The 22,689-nt window shown below is 41.6% G+C and overlaps 1 protein-coding gene and 1 long non-coding RNA gene across 3 annotated transcripts in view; one reads left to right on the top strand and one right to left on the bottom strand.

Annotated features, from left to right (window-relative positions):
- The window catches only part of LOC129159996 (gypsy retrotransposon integrase-like protein 1), a 30,081-nt gene extending 10,090 nt beyond the window's left edge, over window positions 1-19,991 (bottom strand). The window contains exon 1 of the mRNA XM_070547854.1: window positions 19,462-19,991. The gene's annotated coding sequence lies outside the window, so the exon portion shown is untranslated. The remainder of the gene's footprint in view (window positions 1-19,461) is intronic.
- LOC129159997 (uncharacterized) lies at window positions 13,038-13,551 on the top strand. 2 transcript variants are annotated; one of them, XR_011517860.1, is made up of 3 exons: window positions 13,038-13,128; window positions 13,212-13,290; window positions 13,367-13,551. It is a non-coding gene; the product is annotated as an uncharacterized lncRNA (long non-coding RNA). The 2 variants fall into 2 exon arrangements; XR_011517861.1 differs by having other exon boundaries at window positions 13,370-13,549.
- Window positions 19,992-22,689: the final 2,698 nt, after the last annotated feature.

The raw sequence follows: 22,689 nt of genomic DNA, 5'->3' as shown, positions 1-22,689 counted from the left end.
TTAGTGATGTGACAGCCGTCGATTGAGCCAGCCCAGCAAACCCTTTTGATGGACGATGCAGTGGTCAGTGAGATGAGGCATCCAGAAGCACCCTCTGCAGACCACTCTGTCTGATGTTCCACTTGCCAACCAGAAAAGTTCAGCCACGGATCTCGGTTCCTGCACTCCATCCACCTCGATCCATGTTTAGTAGATTTAGCAACACCACCAAAGACTCCCTGCTTTCCAAGTTTACTGTATATATTTTACTTTTATCTTTACTTTTATTCCTTACAGTGTTCCCTTACAATTTATTTACTATGTTGTTACTTGTTAAAAACTGAATAATAAAACTGTTAATGATCAAAAAAGAGTTATCAATTAATAGAAATTTTATTACATTTAAACAAATAACAAAAACATTCAAACACATATATAGAACCTGAACCAGAAGAAACTAAAAGAAAAAAAACCCCATTTCTCTGCCATCCTTTCCATCAATGCTAAAAATCTGTCCATCCTTCTTTCTCTCCTCTCCTCCGCTTCCCTCTGTTGTCTCATGTCCTCCCTGATCAGGTCAAGGAGCTCATCAGCCCTTCTCCTTTTTCTCCCTGATGAGGAGTCCGGCTTCCTTCCACCACTCTCCCTGTCCTCTGTCTCACCCACTGCTGCACTTGGCCCTGGAGTGTCCTCGGGAATGGAAGCAATAAGGACAGGAGGCATAGTGGAAGGCCTCTGTCCCAACACCTCGTCCATGGGGACAAACCAGGGCCAGGTTTCAGCAGTAGGCTTTCCGCTGACTCCCTCTCCTGACCCTGGATACTTGCAGTCCTACAGACAAAGGGAATTAGAATTACAAGGCTTTATTGTCATTTAACAACAGAGAACACTGGGCATAATGACATTACAGATGCTCCTTAAAGGTACTGGTTCTGGATGAGAATAGAGAGGAATAGAAGAACAAAGTCAGATTATAAATCATAGTTGATAAAACATGCAATAAACAATATTTTAATTTATCAACATGGGAGATGAAAATTGTGTTCTGTTTTTTTCCGCCTAAAATGAAATTAAAAACATTAAATCAGTAATGTGGTTTCTTAAAAATTAACTTAAATAAACATTAAACTTAGTATTCATTATTTTTGGCGTTCGTTACATTATTGCATAAGATGCAAGCTCTTTTACGGTGAGTTTTTTCCTATTAGACTTTCAAGCAAGTTTACGGTGGGGTGTTAACCTTAAAACAAATGATGAGAAGCTTTATTCGCTAAATAAACACACACACACACGGGAATTATGACGGGACCACCATACAAGCTCGTTCTCGCTGATTTCTGCTTAAAATGTACTTATACAAACGAAGAATGTCTATAAACAGAACCGCTTTCAGCTTAGTTTTCTACCGCTATTTTCTTTTAAAAAGCCTGCTGGGATGAAGCTAGTTTACGGTGGGTTTTTCCTATTAAACATTCAAGCTGGTTTTCGGTGGGGCATGTTTTAGCCTTAAATTACATGAAAAAAACAATTTGCGGTATTAGATCGTATATAAAAAACAAACCAAAAGTGCCCAAACACGTATTTTATTTTTTTGACCGCTATTTTTTTAACTAACTTACATTTTAAGCTGTACTGCTGTCCCGCTCCGTCCGCCGTTGTTGCGAGTGTCGAGTCCAGCGGCCGGCGCGCAAAGCATGCTGGGATACCCTTGCTACTGTGAGGATCCATCAGACCCATCCTCGAAATGTGGGTGGAGCGAGGACGCGTTTGAGGACGCGAGAATGAGGATTCTTGGAATTCGGACAGTACTCGTCGCTGCGCTTTGACGTCATCGACCTCAAAATGCGCACTCACAAGCATCCTACCCCTGGATTCGGACACAGCCTCTGTCTCTTTGTGGATCATTGTTTCATTGTCCAGCGTGTGATCATTAAATACTTTTACTCGTACTGGTTTGTCTGCCTGCCTGTTTCCCTCACCTGCATGTGGATCCTTACATCTGCTTCACTCACCGCCACGTGCTGACAGTTGCAATGTTGTTGAAAGCCATGGAAAATGTTTTAAGCTTGCTTGTTTTATAGATTTGCCATTGTAGCTTTAAGATCTAGAGTAACTAAAGATTTTCATCTGTATTCAGAAAAGGAGCTGAGAGACACCTTTGCAGACAAGATGCTGACTGAAGATGAGAACTTTGTGAGTGTTTTGAGTCCTGGGCACATCCTGGCATTTGCAACAGGGAGCAGCAGGGCCCCGGGTGTTGGTTTTCATCCACTTCCTAAAATAACTTTTGTACATGATGAGACCAAAACTCATCCCATTGCACACACATGTGCAAATGAACTTCAGCTTTTTGTGAACACGAAAACAACAGCAGATGATGATGAATTTAACTACTGCTTCCTTGTTGCACTTATGAATGGTTCTTTATTTAGCACAATTTGAACACAAATGTCCCTCACATCCTCAAATACATATGGTACAGGATCTACAAATCCACAATTCATGTGATTTCCTATTTCATTGTTTAAGTTTTTTTCAGTTGCTCAGTTTACGTACTAACATTTATTTACAGAAGTTTTTCAAAAGTGTAAGTGTTACATTAGTCAGACTTAGGAGTTCATTCATACAAGTTTGTTGAAAACAAACTGCTGTGTTCTCTGAAACAATGTTTTTCCATTATCATTGTCATTTTCAAGAGGGTTGATTGTAACAGAAAGTTCTTGCATTTCCATGCTGGTCAAGGGCATGAACTCACTCTGGTCGCTTACTGAGAGGACGTCTCTTGCTGACTGTTGTGGGTTGTGGAGCCAAAAACTGTTTAGTGAGAAAAGTTGAACTGGAGTTTTGTTTCCTTCAGATGAAATAGAGTGGTTGTTATATGCTGCTTTGAATTCCTCCAATGTGCGGTTGATTCTGGGTAAATATACATAATGAAGACAGAATAAATCTGTTGGGTTTTCCAAGTTAAGACAACCTAATGACTCCAAAGCATAGAATGTTGGTGCATAAACTTTGCTACAGTTGTTGTTTAAGTCTCTATTAAAACGCTCAATTCTCTGGTTGTGGACTGAACTTCCTGTTAAAACAGAACTTTCACCCCTGATTGATTGCATATCTTCCCAAATTCTGACATTTTCTCCTCCATGGTCAGTCCTAATATGAAGTGGTCGGCCAAAATGTCCAACCGCAACAGTGAAGAGGTCTTTAACAGTTTCAGCACGATTATTGTTGGAGCAGTGAAGAAACATTAGCATTCTACTGTACCCATCTATAGCACCATGGACAACAAACTTCCAACGAATTAGCTTATGGTTTCCATCTATATGCCATATGAAATTGGGATGTGGGACAGAATATACTCGTCTGACAATGGATGATCTTCTTGACTGGATACCCACTGGATCAACTCTGTGTAAAGATTCTCTTAAACGCCTTCTTTGAACTACAATGTCTCTGGAGCGCAGATGTCCCATAAGCATAACTTCCCCAATATTTGGATGTCCAGTTTTTATTTGTGATATGATAGTATCCAACTGTTCATCACTAATGCTGACATATTTTGAGGCTGGGATGTTATGATCTTTAAGTAACTTGTAAAATGTTTGCCTTGAAACAGAAAGAAGTGAAGCTGCTTCTGTAAAGGTAGTTCTCAGTGAAAGAACATTTTCCAACTCTTCTTTGGATATCTGATGCCTTCCTTGGAATTCATCCTTGAAAAGAAAAAAAGAGTATTAGAATGGAACATAAAATTGTCTCCTCCTTGAACCGTCACCTTATCGTGGTGGAGGAGTTTGAGTGCCCTAATGATCCTAGGAGCTATGTTGTCTGGGCCACTTAGTGCCCCTGGTAGGGCCTCCCATGACAAATTGGTCTTAGGTGAAGGGTGAGACAAAGAACGGTTCGAAGGATCTTTCATGGCGGTTAAAACGAAGAGTCGGAGTACCCGGCCCGGAGGGTTACCGGGGTCCCACCCTGGAGCCAGGCCTGGGGTTGGGGCCCGTGAGCGAGCGCCTGGTGGCCGGGCTTTCGCCCATGGGGCCCGGCCGGGCCCAGCCCGAACCGGATACATGGGCTCGTCCAACTGTGGACCCACCACCCGCAGGAGGAACATGAAGGGTCCGGTGCAATGTGAATCGGGTGGCAGACCAAGGCGGGAGCCTTGGCGGTCCAATCCCCGGACAAGAAAACTAGTTTTTGGGACATGGAACGTCACCTCGCTGGCGGGGAAGGAGCCGGAGCTTGTGGCAGAGGTTGAGCGGTACCGGCTAGATATAGTCGGACTCACCTCGACACATTGCATTGGCTCTGGAACCCGAGACCTGGAGAGGGGTTGGACACTCTACTTTGCTGGAGTTGCTCCGGGTGAGAGGCGGAGGGCTGGGGTTGGCCTTTTGTTAGCCCCGAGACTCTCTGCCTGTGTGTTGGGGTTTACCCCGGGGGACAAGAGGGTAGCTTCCTTGCGCCTTCGGGTCGGGGAACGGGTCCTGACTGTTGTTTGTGCTTATGGGCCAAATATCAGTTCAGAGTACCCACCCTTTTTGGAGTCCCTGGGACGAGTGCTAGATAGTGCTCCATCAGGGGACTCCATTGTCCTGCTGGGGGACTTCAATGCTCACGTGGGCAATGACAGCTTGACCTGGAGGGGTGTGATTGGGAGGAACGGCCCACCTAATCTGAACTCGAGCGGTGTTTTGTTATTGGACTTCTGTGCAAGCCGCAGTTTGGCCATAACGAACACCATGTTCGAACATAAGGATGCCCACCGGTACACTTGGTACCAGGGCAGCCTAGGTCACAGGTCGATGATAGATTTTGTAGTCGTATCATCTGACCTGCGGCCGTATGTTTTGGACACCCGAGTGAAGAGAGGGGCGGAGCTGTCAACTGATCACCACCTGGTGGTGAGTTGGATCAGATGGCAAGGGAACATGCCACGTAGACCTGGCAGACCCAAACGCATAGTGAGGGTCTGCTGGGAACGCCTGGCAGAAGAACCTGTCAAGACGGTCTTCAACTCCCACCTCCGGCAGAGCTTTGACCACGTCCCGAGAGCAGTGGGGGACATTGAGTCCGAGTGGGCCTTGTTCCACTCTGCGATTGTCGAGGCGGCTGTTGCTAGCTGTGGTCGTAAGGTGGCCGGTGCCAGTCGTGGTGGCAACCCCCGTACCCGCTGGTGGACACCAGAGGTTCGGGGAGCCGTCAGGCTGAAGAAGGAGGCCTACAGGGCGTGGCTGGTCTGTGGGTCTCCGGAGGCAGCAGACAGGTACCGGATAGCCAAGCGGGGTGCAGCAGTGGCAGTTGCCGAGGCAAAATCTCGGGCGTGGGAGGAGTTTGGGGAGGCCATGGAGAAAAACTATCGATCGGCTCCAAAGAGGTTCTGACAAACTGTCCGGCGCCTCAGGAGAGGAAGGCAGCAACTCGCTCACACTGTTTACAGTGGGGATGGGGAGCTGCTGACGTCAACTGAGGCTATAGTCGGACGGTGGAAGGAATACTTTGAGGAGCTCCTCAATCCCACCAATGCGCATTCCGAGGAGGAACCAGAGCTGGGAGGCCTGGGGATGGACTGTCCGATCTCGGGGGCAGAAGTTGCTGAGGTAGTCAAACAACTACACAGCGGCGGAGCCCCGGGGGCGGATGAGGTTCGTCCTGGGTATCTCAAGGCTATGGATGTTGTAGGGCTGTCATGGTTGACACGTCTCTACAACATTGCGTGGTCATCGGGGGCAGTTCCTAGGGAGTGGCAGACCGGGGTGGTGGTCCCCATCTTTAAGAAGGGTGACCTGAGGGTGTGTTCCAACTATAGGGGGATCACACTCCTCAGCCTCCCTGGAAAGGTCTACGCCAAGGTACTGGAGAGGAGGGTCCGATCGATAGTTGAATCTCAGATAGAGGAGGAGCAATGTGGTTTTCGTCCTGGCCGTGGAACTGTGGACCAGCTCTATACCCTTGCAAGGGTGATTGAGGGGGCATGGGAGTTTGCCCAACCAATCCACATGTGCTTTGTGGATTTGGAGAAGGCTTATGACCGTGTCCCCAGGGGCACCCTTTGGGGGACGCTCCAGGAGTATGGGGTGGGTGGCTTTCTGTTAAGGGCCATTCAGTCCCTTTACCAGAGGAGCGTGAGTTTGGTCCGCATAGCCGGTAGTAAGTCGGACCTGTTCCCAGTGAGGGTTGGACTCCGCCAGGGCTGCCCTTTGTCACCGGTTCTGTTCATCACTTTTATGGACAGAATTTCTAGACGCAGCCGTGGTGTGGAGTGTGTCGAGTTTGGTGGCAGGAGAATCTCGTCTCTGCTTTTTGCGGATGATGTGGTCCTCCTAGCTTCATCCAGCTCTGACCTTCAGCTCTTGCTGGGTAGGTTCGCGGACGAATGTGAAGCGGCTGGGATGAGGATCAGCACCTCCAAATCTGAGACCATGGTTCTCGACCGGAAAAGGGTGGCTTGCCACCTCCGGGTCGGGGGAGAGGTCCTACCTCAAGTGGAGGAGTTTGAGTATCTCGGGGTCTTGTTCACGAGTGAGGGTAGGAGGGATCGGGAGATCGACAGGCGGATTGGTTCGGCGTCTGCAGTAATGCGGACGCTGAGCCGATCTGTCGTGGGGAAGAGGGAGCTGAGCCAGAAAGCCAGGCTCTCGATTTACCGGTCGATCTACGTCCCAATCCTCACCTATGGTCATGAGCTTTGGGTAATGACCGAAAGAACGAGATCGCGGATACAAGCGGCCGAAATGAGTTTCCTCCGTAGGGTGGCCGGGCTCAGCCTTAGAGATAGGGTGAGGAGCTCGGACATTCGGGAGGGACTCGGAGTAGAACCGCTGCTCCTCCGGATCGAAAGGAGCCAGTTGAGGTGGTTTGGGCATCTGGTCAGGATGCCTCCTGGACGCCTCCCCGGGGAGGTGTTTCGGGCATGTCCTGCCGGCAGAAGGCCCCCGGGTCGACCCAGGACACGTTGGAGAGGTTACATCTCCAATCTGGTCCGGGAACGCCTTGGGGTCCTGCCGGAGGAGCTGGTGGACAAGGCCGGGGAGAGGACGGCCTGGAGCTCCCTAACTGGGATGCTGCCCCCGCGACCCGGACCCGGATAAGCGGAGGAAGACGAAGACGAAGACGAACATAAAATTGTGGAACATCAGATGCTATGACCCCATTTGTCAACTTAAATTAAATTGGTAAAAAGAAATATTAGACATTTTTTACCCAAATTTTTTCCAGTCATTGACAAAATGGCCTGTTTTTGATATAGCGCCTTCTAGAGTCCTGGAACCCATCAAGGCGCTTTACAACATTCACCCATTCACACACACATTCACACACTGGTGGGAATGAGCTACGATGTAGCCACAGCTGCCCTGGGGCGCACTGACAGAGCCGAGGCTGCTGATCACTGGCGCCACTCGTCCCTCCGACCACCACCAGCAGGCAAGGTGGGTTAAGTGTCTTGCCCAAGGACATAATGACAGCGACAGACTGAGTAGGGCTTGAACCTGCAACCTTCAGATTACGGGGCGAGCTCTTAACTCCTGTGCCACCGTCGCCCAAATAATGTATTCTTGTTACCAACAAGGTAATTATTAGAATAAGCAATTAAAAGTGGTAACACAATCAACTCTAGAAAAATATCCAACACTCACCGAGTAATTGGCGTCTTGCGGGAGTTCTGGGTGGTTAGTGTTCTCATGAACCTAAAAAGCAGAAAAATAAAAATAATATTTGTGTTAATTAAATTGTGGATCATTAGATTAATATCTAATGAATGGAGTGAGGTGTAAACGTTGTCACCATAAATGTGTTTGTAAACAGTGTAGTTACATTTAATATTAGAAGCAGCAGTATTTTACTTTTTGCTTACATTTGAGCATTTATGGTTCTTTCTGTCTTGAATGGACATTATAGTAGAAACTGAAATCTTTCTAGTTGAAAATGTTTTTGATTCCAATTTCAAGCTGTCAAAAACAGCATTATGGATAGGAGGAATGAACAATTCCAAAACAGATGGTCAGAATATAATTATGCCATTTAAGATTGTAGTTCTGCCCATCTAAAGTTAAAATAGTACAAGTTGAAAAATATGTTCAGATGTAAAATACAAAAATAGATAGCTGGAATGATGTTTATATGCGACATTTGTCTTAGAATTACTTTCAAGATATCTTAAATGTGCATTGTGAATAGTAATAATGCTACTGGCTATTTGGAATATTTATTTTTATTAAAATCTAATGGATTTATTGATATCTGGAACATATCCAGCCTGCCGAATAATTGTTAAAATTGCCTCCTTTGAAGTTAGGGTTAGAGTTAGGTTAGGGTTAGGATCTTGAGATTTTCCGGACAGCCAAACTTCCAGGTATTATATGGATGACATTAAATATAATTTATAACAGTATAGTAGTGTATATCTTTATTTTCAAATATGACTAGTAAATATAATATTTGTATAAGCTAAAATAGTTATTACAATATTAAAAATTAATAGTTGATTAATGTTCAAAGGGCTTGTCAAATAATAGGAAACTTGAGAAAATGCTTACCGAGCGGCTCGATGCTCCTCCATTGGAGGTGGTTGCAACGATTGGTCTCAGATTTGCATCGGTGGCCCGAGAGGAAACCTGTTTTTAAAAGAAATATCATTTAGCTAGATAAAACGTTAACCCAATAGTCAGAAATACACAAATTCCCCGCTAAAAAAATAATTTAAAAAGCATTTATATAACTGTTTTAGCTTAGCTAGCGCTATAGCTAGCTGGGCTAAGGCTAATACAGGTCGGTCATGAACTTACCACTGGTTGCGGTGGTTCTGTGACGGATGCTGGTGCCGATCCATTTGTAAAAGACCGTATTGCTGTAAGAACGGCTCGTCCTATGTTTTCAGCCAACACGTCAGATATGTTCAGAAGAATAGAACCGGAGACAAAACAAGTTCTGGTTCGGAGCAAGAGTTCACAAAGAGGTTAGCGAGATCCAGCTTTTATTTTGGTAACCAACTTCCGCTTATTGGCAAGCGAATTTGCATATTAGCTAAATGTTTAAGTACCAGCTAAATATTTATTTTCCACAATGTTATTTAGCTCCACACTATATTTTTGGGTCAGACTTAAATATTTATTTCCCAAATACTGATTTTGCAAACTAAATGTTTAGCTCCAAAATAAATATTTAGCTGGGATCTAAATATTTATTTTGGAAAATAAATATGTAACTAACAAAATTAATATTTAATTTACAAATTAAATATTTAGTTCCAAAATAAATATTTAATTAGTAAATTAAATATTTAGTTAGTGAATTAAATATTTATTTTACAAATTAAATATTTAGATCAGACCTAAATATTTAGTTTGCAAAATAAATATTTAACTGTAAATTAAATATTTAGCTTGCTAACTAAATATTTATTTGGAAACTTTAACATTTATAAATGTATGAATAACATGGTGAAAATATGACTTCGAAAAAGTGAACTCCCAATTTTTTCTCTTACGATATGCTAAATAACCAAAAATACTGCTGTTAGATTATGACTGTTTGACTTTACAAATGGCACCCCATACACTTTGAGAATGGACCGTGCGCTGGACGCAGCAGCCTGGAGCGCTGCGCACCGATCATCGCTCTGCCACTCTCTGCTGAAAAGAATCCATGAATGATAATATAGTAATATAGGTGGAAAACTTTTCTCCGGCTCCCCTGGATGTGTAGGATATACAGCTCCCCCCATCCCTGCTCCTGGATGAAAAGCCGGACATTTTCATCAATACAAGAACCCGAACATCCCGGACAAAGTGAAAAGCGGACATGTCCGGGGAAAACAGGACGTATACGGTCACACTAGTTTAATATAAAGCGGGAGATTACAGATACAGTATTTTGCTCGTGCCCTTGCTGCCCTGGGCCCTTTAGAATTTGTGGGCCCTGGGCAATTGCCCAGTTGCCCATATGGTTAATTCGGCCTTGGGTATAAGCCATTATCAGGAATCAAGTCACTGAGCCACGTTTCCGTAAAGCAGAGGGCAGCGGAGTGTGCAAAGTCTCGGTTGGTCCTGTTCAGAAGGACCAGCTTGTCCATTTTATTAGGTAGGGATCGGACGTTCGCTAGGTGTATTGCTGGGAGAGGCATACGAAATCCCCGTTGGCGGAGTCTCACCAGCGATCCTGCTCGTTTACCCCTCCTGCGCTTCCTTCTCCAACAAACAGCAGTTCCTCCGATCAAAACTTCCAATAAACTCCCCGGGTCCTCAAATTTTTGAAAATCCGTTTCTGTGGTTTGTTGCCTGATACCCAGTAGTTCATCTCTACTGAAAGTAATCCGTTTTGCATCGCTGATTTCCAAAAAATATATACAATAACAACACAAACAAAAGAGAGCAATGTACCGAGGCTGCCATCTGCGGCGCCATCCTGCATCCTGTAGACCATGATAAAAGATCATCTTTAATTATCGTACTTACCTTTAAGTCTGTAATTAGGCGCCATTCTTCTTATTTTACAGCGCTTTTGTTCAATCGCCGGAAGCTCTCCGTTGAGGAGAAAATCATGAATTTCGTTGTATAGAGCTCCGGACCCCACGTGGCTTTCAGTTAGTGGACGCCATTTTGGCATGCAAAAAAGGTAAACAAACACGGATGTAACCATGAACATGAACGGGATCCGCTTGGATTTTACTTCGTCGGAGTTTACTTCACACTTTAAAACAGAAGAAATCGTTTTATATAGTCAGAAATTAAATAGACTAAACATCTCCGACCCTTACCGTGCCCCTGGGATACTTTTTAAAAACGCCAGAAGCTGTCGTAGCGGACTTCTTACCGGCACAACACCGGACCTGGCCGGGGAAACCCCTTGGGACTTACCCGGAGGAGCTGGCTCCGGCGGCTGGGGAGAGGGAAGTCACGCTACTGCCCCCGCAACCCGACTCCGGATACGCGGATGAAAATGGATGGATGGACGGACAAATAACAGATTTACACGTAAGTAGTCTCGGTGACACAGATAATAGCAATCCAAAGTGCTTTTTATGTGTGATCTGACGATTGATCAACCATTGCTTAAAAATTAAATACAGCTTAGCCGGTTAATTGCTGTCATCATAAAACACGTAAACGGCAGCACGCAGAACTCACGAGGCAACGTTTTACGTGATGTTTACTTGCTGCTATGAGTAATAAGACAGAAAAAGCCACGCCAAAATAAGTTTAGGAAGCCCACTAAGAATCATAATAAAAACATTTAAAATAAATACCATACACAGTTGAGGAAACGTTGGTTTAAGTACCTGATATGAAGTGGTCACTGCATAAGCGAAAACCTTTACTCTCGGGATCCCACAGCTTCATTTTCGTCCGGTCACTAGTGCGTTTTATTACAATGATCCAACGTTTGCGGCGCTCCGGATCTTGGGGAATCCTGTAGATGGCTCATTCCTTATGTCGTCCGCGTCTATTCTGCATCCTGGGGCACAACAGGAATCTACCATATTTCCCGTTTGATTGAGTTTTCTGACAATAATAAATAGTCCAGCTGCCGGCTTCTGCATGCCAATATGGCGCCGTTTCGATTTGAACTGTTGCATGCCGGGAGAAGTGACGTCAGCTCCCGGAGCTCTATACGGAGGTATCCATTGTTTAAACGTCCCGCCATCGGTAACTGTTTTTTTTTTAATGAACTTTATTTAGAACAGTAACAATGACCATATTATGGAAGCCCATTCCCGCCACTCAGATAAAATAAAAAAAATTATTATCTCATAATTATGACTTAGCTATCTCATTATTATGAGATACTATCTCATAATTATGACTTAGTATCTCATAATTATGACTTAGTATCTCATAATTATGACTTAGCTATCTCATTATTATGAGATAGTATCTCATAATTATGACTTAGTAACTCAAAATTATGACTTAGCTATCTCATTATTATAAGATAGTATCTCATAATTATGAGATAGTATCTCATAATTATGACTTAGCTATCTCATTATTATGACTTAGTATCTCATAATTATGAGATAGTATCTCATAATAATGAGATAAATTCTGCTGGCCTCCACGGACTTCCGTTTTTGCACTTCCGTATTTTTCAAACTGCAGCAGCAGCGCAGCACACAACTTCGTTCGCGCTGAGTGGTCAGAATGGCTATTTGTACGCGTTTGCTGCTAGACCTCCCAAGAATAATGGTTAACGATGTACACCGAATCTTTCTTGCCTCGTCCGAAATGCCAAAATCTAGTATGGACAAAGCTTGTATTGTATGTGCCCGGCTACATACACAGCTATGAAGGTAAGCTAACAAACTTCTGCTGTGAGTTACTAAAGATGCTACACGCTAGCTCTCCACTAGCCTAAGTTAACACAATAAGGAAACGTTATTGGAGCGATAAGTAAGGTCATGCGTGTTTTTCGTGTCTGAAATAAAAAAAAAAAACAGTTTTTATGTTATTCTCAGTTTTAATCATGCAGTCAGGAGAGGTCACGGTTAGGTCCGAGTGTTTCAGGTCAATGAGGAAAAACCAGAAGCCCCACCGTCTGAGTGTAGGGAAACGTTTCCCTGCAGGTTCAGTGCAGGATTGATTCAGGTTCAAAAGAAGACTGTTCATGTTTTTAAACGTCACATTTTTGCGAGTCATATCATTGCTTTTAGTTTGATAACAGGTTAATGACATGCCTGAACTACGTGTGTCATGTGGTATCAGAGATAAAATGTGTCCCAGAAAGAATAAAGTAAGTAAAGTTTGTATAAATAGCATGTCACAGAAAGTCAAACATTAGATGACTCGCAGAAGCACAACATTGTTTACAGTTATTTTATTTTTGTCCACTACTTGTTCTACTCTTCTATTTTAAAATGAGTTAAGTGAAGTTAATCATCAATGTTTGTCTCTCCTTAAATGCAGTTGTACTCTAACAAATATTCTGTGTTGTAACAGATTGTGCTAAGGGATTCAAAGCCGGTGGGGGTGCCAGTGTATGTGTGGCAGGTGCAGCCTTGTGATGTCATGTGGCAGCTCAACTCTACCAGACGGCACATTTCTCCTAGCTGAAACTTACATCGGTCCCCCCCCCCCCCCCCCCCCCCACACACACACACACACAGTGTTCAGCTGCACAGAAACTGAACAACAGTGGCACAAAACGGGGACCAAGGTTACAATCTTTTAATGATACTATTATTATGTGTATACATATTTCTGTTATAACATTTAAACGTGTTTTTATTTGGAAACAAGGTATTAAACCAGGTCCAGTTAATGACATGGTCATCATATCAGCCAGACAAAGAGAGAAGAGACCGGTAGAATGAACAAGGTATGTTTTTCTTTCTGGACTGCACGCACACACACACATGCACACACCCCATTTGACTTTTGTTTTTCTTCCCAAGAAGCAGTTTGTAAAAAGGAGTCAGCTTCCCCGATGACAGCTTCATTCTGAAGGTGCAGGAGGCGTACCACAGACTTGGTGCAGATGAGGCTCCGGTGATGACAACCATGGCTGTCTCTGGTGATGTACCTCTGGTTGGGTCCACGTTTGGTTCGGTGCAGGAGGGAAGCGGGCCATCTTACCAACTACCAGTGAGGACGGCCCCCAGGACGCGTCCACACAAAGACAACCCTTCTCTCCCACAACTGTCTCTCTCTCATTATAGACGGGGACCCTCTGCATGTGCATTTGTGTTTACTGAACATCATCATTTCACATCCCTCACAACATCATTGGGGAAATCATACAAAGCTGAGAACAGAACACAATTGCAGAGTTTCTGTGTGGAGGGGCACCAACTAAGGAGATGCCACATCACTTCTACAAAATTTAGATAAGTGTGTCACACCAGGGCAGAAGGTTCTGCTGAGAACCTTGTGAAACAGCCTATGTGAACAAGTAGTCAGACTGATGACAAATGTTGGGGTCTTGCTTTGGAGCCTACAGCCATCAAGGAGTACTGCAAGGTAATAGAGGTAAACCACTACCCTTGTGGGGTCCTGATCCACCTTGAGGCACCATGGATGGGTTCAACACCAGATGGGATTATGTATGATCCTGAGGGCAGCCTGAGTGTGGCCTGCTGGAAATAAAATGCCTAAATGTGTGTAGCTTTGTGGATTATTATGCTCAGAAAAGGTTTACTCTCTGTGGCGATCTCATCCTCATTACTGGCAGGTCGGTGTTGACTGTTGATTTCTCCATGTGAGTGGTGTGACTTTGTTGTTTACACCACAGATGACATGTTTATTCAGCGAGTTCCCCGTGACATGGAAGTCATACAGACACTATTGTAATGTTTTCATTGCTGTTTAAATGTAAAGACTTACTGTGGGGGAAATTCAATGTAAATCTGCAGTAAAATTAAATAGTTCTGCACTTTCTTGTTTGTGATGTTTTGTTTGCTAGCTGAGTAATCATTTTTAAATGGCTTCAGTTTAGTTTCAAAAGATAAGATTTAAATTAAACGAATTAAAGAAGACTAAACAAAAACCGATGACTTATTTACCACAAAAGTGTTTGAAACCATAAACTTTCAATTTCTTTTTTTTATTACAAAACCATTTTAAACATACAAATACACATTTAAGCATGATATAGTTTTTTTTTTAAATTTTAAGAACTCTATCAATTGAGAAATTAATCATAACTTACTTTATTGCTGAGGTTTTGTAAAGGTTTCTTCACTTTGTGCTTTTTTTCTCCCACCAGCCGTCAGTTTGACAGCTGCCATTCTGGCGATTGTTGTTCGCATCATAAAGTAAAATGGTTTTATGGCACTATAATTTAACTCACTGTGGATGTGTAGACCTAATAATGTGGTAAAATATATAATTGTAATCCAAACTGTTAAAAGAAGTTTCTGATTTTTCTGCTGTCCACTTACTACGGGGGTGTCAGAATTGCCATTTTCTTTTTATCAGGTTTCCCCTCTCTGCTGTTCTCCAAGATGTCTGGAACAACATACCAACCCAGTTCTTCCAACACCTGCATTCAAGTGTACCTAGAAGAATTGATGTTGTTTTTGAGTCAATGGGTGATCACACTGAATATAGATTTACATTTCTATTAGGTTCATTGACTGATTTTTGCTGACTGATGAAAATGAATGATTATCACTTCCATTTTTGAAAGCATTATTTTCAGCATTTTCCACACCTGCCTAAAATGTTTCCACAGTAATAAAATACAGTATATGTTATTAAATAACATATACTGTATTTTATTAAATTAACATATATATGTTATTTAATGTAAATAATGGCAACCTGTCCAGGGTGTACCATGCGAGTTTGCTCACACACACACACACACACACACACACACACACACACACACACACACACACACACACACACACACACACACACACACACACACACACACACACACACACACACACACACACAGAGGCATCAGCAAGGTACAATTCTGTATTTTTTTCATTCCCTCTGATGGGGAGCTGAGAAGTATGTATGTGGGTTATTGCTAGTTGCAGAGACAGATTTTCTGAAACACAACTGTAGTCGGTCTGATGAAAATCAAGAACTTGGCTCTGTGAGGATCTGGATACCAGAGGAGGAGATAAGGCCAAATCTGCCTGCAGACTTTTAGGACCACCCAGACACCACAGTCATTCTTGACTGCACTGAGCTGATGTGTCAATGTCCATCTTCCCCTCTCCTCCAGAGTGAGGTGTTTTCCTCCTACAAGTCACTCCCACAAAGGAGCCTGATGTCTGAGCACCTCAAGTCATGTAGGGCAACCACACTGTATATTTACACACTTCCATAAAGGTACTGCATTTAAAGCTTTCACTCAGATGATCTTCAACGGTGCTGTGCCCTTCTGAGGGCTTGAGATGCGGTACCTTTACAAAACCTCAGCAATAAAGTAAGTTATGATTAATTTCTCAATTGATAGAGTTCTTAAAATTAAAAAAAAAACCTATATCATGCTTAAATGTGTATTTGTATGTTTAAAATGGTTTTGTAATAAAAAAAGAAATTGAAAGTTTATGGTTTCAAACACTTTTGTGGTAAATAAGTCATCGTTTTTTGTTTAGTCTTCTTTAATTCGTTTAATTTAAATCTTATCTTTTGAAACTAAACTGAAGCCATTTAAAAATGATTACTCAGCTAGCAAACAAAACATCACAAACAAGAAAGTGCAGAACTATTTAATTTTACTGCAGATTTACATTGAATTTCCCCCACAGTAAGTCTTTACATTTAAACAGCAATGAAAACATTACAATAGTGTCTGTATGACTTCCATGTCACGGGGAACTCGCTGAATAAACATGTCATCTGTGGTGTAAACAACAAAGTCACACCACTCACATGGAGAAATCAACAGTCAACACCGACCTGCCAGTAATGAGGATGAGATCGCCACAGAGAGTAAACCTTTTCTGAACATAATAATCCACAAAGCTACACACATTTAGGCATTTTATTTCCAGCAGGCCACACTCAGGCTGCCCTCAGGATCATACATAATCCCATCTGGTGTTGAACCCATCCATGGTGCCTCAAGGTGGATCAGGACCCCACAAGGGTAGTGGTTTACCTCTATTACCTTGCAGTACTCCTTGATGGCTGTAGGCTCCAAAGCAAGACCCCAACATTTGTCATCAGTCTGACTACTTGTTCACATAGGCTGTTTCACAAGGTTCTCAGCAGAACCTTCTGCCCTGGTGTGACACACTTATCTAAATTTTGTAGAAGTGATGTGGCATCTCCTTAGTTGGTGCCCCTCCACACAGAAACTCATTGACCTGAAACACTCGGACCTAACCGTGACCTCTCCTGACTGCATGATTAAAACTGAGAATAACATAAAAACTGTTTTTTTTTTAAATTTCAGACACGAAAAACACGCATGACCTTACTTATCGCTCCAATAACGTTTCCTTATTGTGTTAACTTAGGCTAGTGGAGAGCTAGCGTGTAGCATCTTTAGTAACTCACAGCAGAAGTTTGTTAGCTTACCTTCATAGCTGTGTATGTAGCCGGGCACATACAATACAAGCTTTGTCCATACTAGATTTTGGCATTTCGGACGAGGCAAGAAAGATTCGGTGTACATCGTTAACCATTATTCTTGGGAGGTCTAGCAGCAAACGCGTACAAATAGCCATTCTGACCACTCAGCGTGAACGAAGTTGTGTGCTGCGCTGCTGCTGCAGTTTGAAAAATATGGAAGTGCAAAAACGGAAGTCCGTGGAGGCCAGCAGAATTTATCTCATTATTATGAGATACTAAGTCATAAATATGAGATAGCTAAGTCATAATTATGAGATACTATCTCATAATAATGAGATAGTATCTCATAATAATGAGATGCTATCTCATTATTATGAGATACTAAGTCATAATAATGAGATACTATCTCATAATAATGAGATAGCTAAGTCATAATTATGAGATACTAAGTCATAATTATGAGATACTAAGTCATAATAATGAGATAGTATCTCATAATAATGAGATAGCTAAGTCATAATTATGAGATACTAAGTCATAATTATGAGATACTAAGTCATAATAATGAGATAGTATCTCATAATAATGAGATAGCTAAGTCATAATTATGAGATACTAAGTCATAATTATGAGATACTATCCCATAATAATGAGATAGCTAAGTCATAATTATGAGATACTAAGTCATAATTATGAGATACTAAGTCATAATAATGAGATAGTATCTCATAATAATGAGATAGCTAAGTCATAATTATGAGATACTAAGTCATAATTATGAGATAGTATCTCATAATAATGAGATGCAATCTCATTATTATGAGATACTAAGTCATAATAATGAGATAGTATCTCATAATAATGAGATAGCTAAGTCATAATTATGAGATAATACTTTTTTTAAATTTTATCTGAGTGGCGGGAATGGGCTTCCATACCAATCTGAAGGAGAAAAGCGACATATTAAAACAAACAGAACAGAGTCACATCTCCTATACATCACAGTGAGATCGACAATAACTAATAGTAAACATATACACGCACACATATATACATATATTTGCATATACACATGTGTACATACACAACCATATTCACACATCTATATAAAATAATATAAAAAGATGAATAACCAATACAAAAATAAATAAGAATAAAAAAAGAATGAAAAATGAAAAAAGAAAAACAAGGAACAGAAACAAAAAAAGACAAGGGGGATCAAAAATCTCTAAAAGTGAGGTTCCATAGCGCTGACGTCGTTAGGTCCGTTTTAGGGGGGCTTCAGCCCCCCTAAAATAATCACAAGCCCCCCTATCTTTGAGTTTTTTAGGGCTGGGACCTTAACGCGTTATTTTGATTAATTAGAAAAAAAAACGACACGCTAAAAAAATTTCACGCATTTAATCGCAGCATGCATTTCGAGCACGACGGAACCTTTGTCATTGCACGACTTCCTCGTAGACAGAATATCACTGACGCACACAACAATGCACAGTGCTAATGGCTACTAAAACGGAATGCCTTGCTTGGACTGATGCAGGATTTAGGAAACACGTCCGCCTCTTTTCTTAACTTGAAAAAAAAAACTTCCAGGCAACAACGGAGTCCGTGTCGTGGACATTTTTCAGAGATCGTCTCTTCTTCGGCTGCCCGATGGCACTGGAAACTTTACAAAAGTTGCGGTAAGCTATATTTTTAACATTTACGTAACATCTGTGCAGCGCTGAAAGCACCAGACAGAATAATTCTGTGCCTTAACAGTAGTTCATGAAAGTAGTTAAACAAACGAGAGGCACCTGGCTGCCGCTGGGAGAACGCTCCGTGTTCTCACTACTCTAAACAATCACAAACAACGTGAAAGTTAAAGTTGAACACAGAAGTTTAAGTTAAAACAGAAACACTCTAAAACTTTTCTGATGATTTTCTAAACAATTCTGTCGGGGAGTTATACGTTTCTGAGACGAGTCTCTGTCTAAACACCACATGCATTACTATCATTAAGCAACGAGGTGTGTTGAAGCTGTCATCAGCTAAGGGGCGGATGATTAAGTGCATCAGGGGCAGCGAGGAACGAGGAAGTTGTGATCAGGCTGGAGATCACACCAGATTCGCTGCTGCAGGTGTGAATCTGCGGGTCTGCAGTCAGAGGCGGAGCTGGCCTAAATGGCGCCCTGTGCGAGATCCCCCTGTGACCCCCCCCCACACACACACACACACACACACACACAAGAAAAAACATTACACCTACAACTTTGTTTCAAATTGCGTGGAGTGTATTATATATAACAACGTTTGCTGACTGAATACAACATCCAGCTCCTGGCCACCTTCTCACCACTTGTCAAAGTTCTACTGAAATAGACACACTTAACGCAACATGATGGCATCATCGACTTGTACAGTACAGATGTGCTGAAAGGCGAGAGTCTCAACTTTCAGCTAAAAAAAGAACGCTCTAGCTATTATAGTTTTTATTTTATGGCAGTTTTCAGTTTAAACGGGATCTTACTAGCAGGGCACCTCCAGCAGCCCGCTGCCGCTTCGTTTTTCATGGGGTAAATAATAGCTCATTTCCCGATTCCAAAAAGAAAGAATGGTCCTACCAGCTCGCCACTTCAATATGAAGAAGATCAGTTCAACATGGGGGAAAAAAACCTGACCTGTAGGCCAGAGAAACGTTCATTAGCACATCAAGTTCGATTCAGTTTACCGGTAAACATATCACGAATGTACAACAGGTCAATTATTAATCATCTTGGCTACGTAGCTTAATCTATACATTCCAGTAGCGTTTGCTACAAACAAATACAAAAACAACAATAAAGGAAAGCAACTGTCTGACAGACAACATAGCCGAATTCAAGGCAACACATAACAATAATCATTCGATTGCTCTTGGTTTTAAGTTAAGCCCATTAAAGTGCTTAAGTAAATAAAAGTGTTTCAAAAACAGCGTTTTTGAACCGGAGTTCTGCTCGCGGTGGGAACTCCGCCGAACAGGGTCATTTTTTATAGCGAAAACGATCGACTGGTCACTGACAAGTAAAAGGGTGTTATTGGTAGATGTTAAGAACACTTACCGCTGAGGTAAAATGAGAGTATAAATGAATTGAGGGGAGAAAAACGCTTTGTTTTTAGCCCGGAAGTATTTCCCCACAGCCAGCTTTCATTGTTGCCGCGACGTCGAAGGAGCCAATCAGGAGAGGGACCTCACATCAGCTGACGTGGGTCATGTGACAGGGAGTAGTTGATATGGGTTACACTTTGTTGTGCTTTTATTACAGAAATAGTATTATTATCATCACTATTATTAAGAACATGCGATTTCTATGTTTTGTTTATGTATTGGTTGATGCTTAAAAAAATTTTTTTAGAAGAAAAAAAAAAAAGGAAATTAAATGCCGCCCCCTGCAGACTGCCGCCCTGTTCGGCCGCACATATTGCACATATCAAGCTCCGCCACTGTCTGCAGTATCCCCGTATTAACGTGACATCAGGACTTCCCATGTAAGGAAGGTCCGCTCACCTGTTCGTCAGATCATTATTTCCTCGCCATGATCTTTTATCTTCCCATCATCCTCCAGTCATCCAACTGGAACCAGTTAGTGTTCCTGATCATTCTCAGAATATGTCATACCTGCTCTGGTGTTAAAAGAGCACATTTAAGTCCTAGTCAGGGGTGTCAAACATGTGGCCCGAGATGGTTGTGTGAACTTTATTTTCCTACTTTACAATGTAGAGTGAAAATAAACTTATCTTTGTGAGCAAGTTTCCTCTGTAATGAGTATAACTAAAACAAAGCTGCGCTCAAGGCTCACACAAGAACTTGAATCACACCCTGAAGTTGGCCGCCACTCAGGATGTGACTTCTGATGTTGATGTGCTGGTGAAAGCTAAAAGATGTAAAGTAAAATGAGTCAAATATACTTTAAGTGCTGCATGAAACTGATCTAGCCATGTGATCTGTAAGCTCTTTGAATCGCTAAGGAATGTTTTTTATTTTTATTTACTTTTCAAATTTTCAAGTACACTTCAGGTGTTGTACTTGTACTATTTTGGATACACTGTCTTCAGGCTCCAACTTTGTTTTATATTGATTGTATTAAAACAAAGAAAACAATCTGAAGTTGTTTTTAATTTACCGGTCCAGCCAACTTGGGACTAGATTTCCCTCAATGTGGCCCCTGAGCTAAAATGAGTTTGACACCCCTGTCCTAGATCATATTTGTGCCTGTTCTACTGTCATTTTGAAGGATTATTATTTATGTGTTTTTACTACATTATGAGTAGAAATGCTAATAAAAACTCCCAATTATACAAACAAGTAAAACTGGAAAAATTAGAATCTGGTGCAAAGTCAAATTTATTTCAGTCATTCAACTAGACAGAGAGACTATTTAAAGGCTCAGGAACCCTTTGCAGGCGTTTTCTATTTGTAATTATAAATTCCCTGTTACTAACATAATGATGTTTATTTTTCCATATGAAATTAAAATTCACCTTATTGATGTCTTTTATAATTCTTGGTGGGATGGCTAGGGAATAAGCTGGATAGATAAATCTGGACAAAGATTCAACCTTGGTCAACATTATCCTGCCGAACAACGTTAAATCTCTCTGTAGCCAATGGTTCAGAGTTTTTTTTTTTGCATTTATTAATTGTATTCTGAATATTCTTTTCTTCACTATCAGCCATGCATTTAGTTATCCAGATTCCAAGATATTTGATTTCATTTTTGACAGGTATATCATACAAAGAAGAGTGAGAACAATTGTGGATACTCATGAGTTCACATTTGTCCAGGTTCAGGCGTAGTCCAGAAGCATCAGAAAAGATCTTTATTGTATCTAAGGCCAATGGAATTTGTTCTTTATTTTTTAGAAAGACTGTTGTATCATCGGCAAGCTGACTTATTATTAATTTGTGATTATTTATGTCTAATCCTTTGATGTTTGAGTTTATGACAGTAATAGCAAGTAATTCAGTGGCTACAATAAATAAAAGAGGTGAGATGCTGCAGCCCTGCCTGATACCTCTCTCCACCCTGAACCTGGGACATGTGCCTTCTAAAAGAGAAACACAACTATTAATATCTGTATAAAACATAGTGATCATATCCAGAAATGCATCACCAAACCCAAAATGTTTAAATGTCTTAATAATAAAAGAGTGTTCAATAGAATCAAATGCTTTATGGAAGTCCAAGAACAACATAAAACCATCATCCTTAATTAGGTAATTGTAATCGATGAGGTCCAAAACCAAGCGGATATTATTTTGGATCAACCGTCCTTTGAGAAATCCTGATTGTGTCGGGCTAATTATTTCAGAAATACCTGTTTTTAGTCTTGTTGCTAAAACTTTTGTAAAAACTTTGTAGTCTGTATTTAAAAGTGTTATAGGTCTTAGATTACTTAGTTTTTTCTTATCTTTCCCCGGTTTTGGAATTAATTTTATAACTCCCTGTTTCATTGTTGTCATAAGCTCCTTTTGATTTATACATTCATTTATTGCACTGAATAATAGTAATTTTAGGTCTTCCCAAAAGTGCTTATAGAAATTAGTTGTTATGCCATCTGGTCCCGGTGAACGATCAGATGCCATGCTCTTAATAGCAAAATCAAATTCTTCTATAGTCAGGTCTTCATCACAAATTTTTCTAAAATTATCATCAATTACTGGAATCCAATTACTGATTTTGTCAAAGAAGGAGGTGACATTTTGTTCTGAGTATGA

Source organism: Nothobranchius furzeri, unplaced genomic scaffold, assembly GCF_043380555.1.
Source record: "Nothobranchius furzeri strain GRZ-AD unplaced genomic scaffold, NfurGRZ-RIMD1 Scf059, whole genome shotgun sequence".
Lineage (NCBI taxonomy): Eukaryota > Metazoa > Chordata > Actinopteri > Cyprinodontiformes > Nothobranchiidae > Nothobranchius > Nothobranchius furzeri.
Note: the sequence above shows the minus strand (reverse complement) of the source record. Positions and strands in the feature narration are given on the sequence as shown.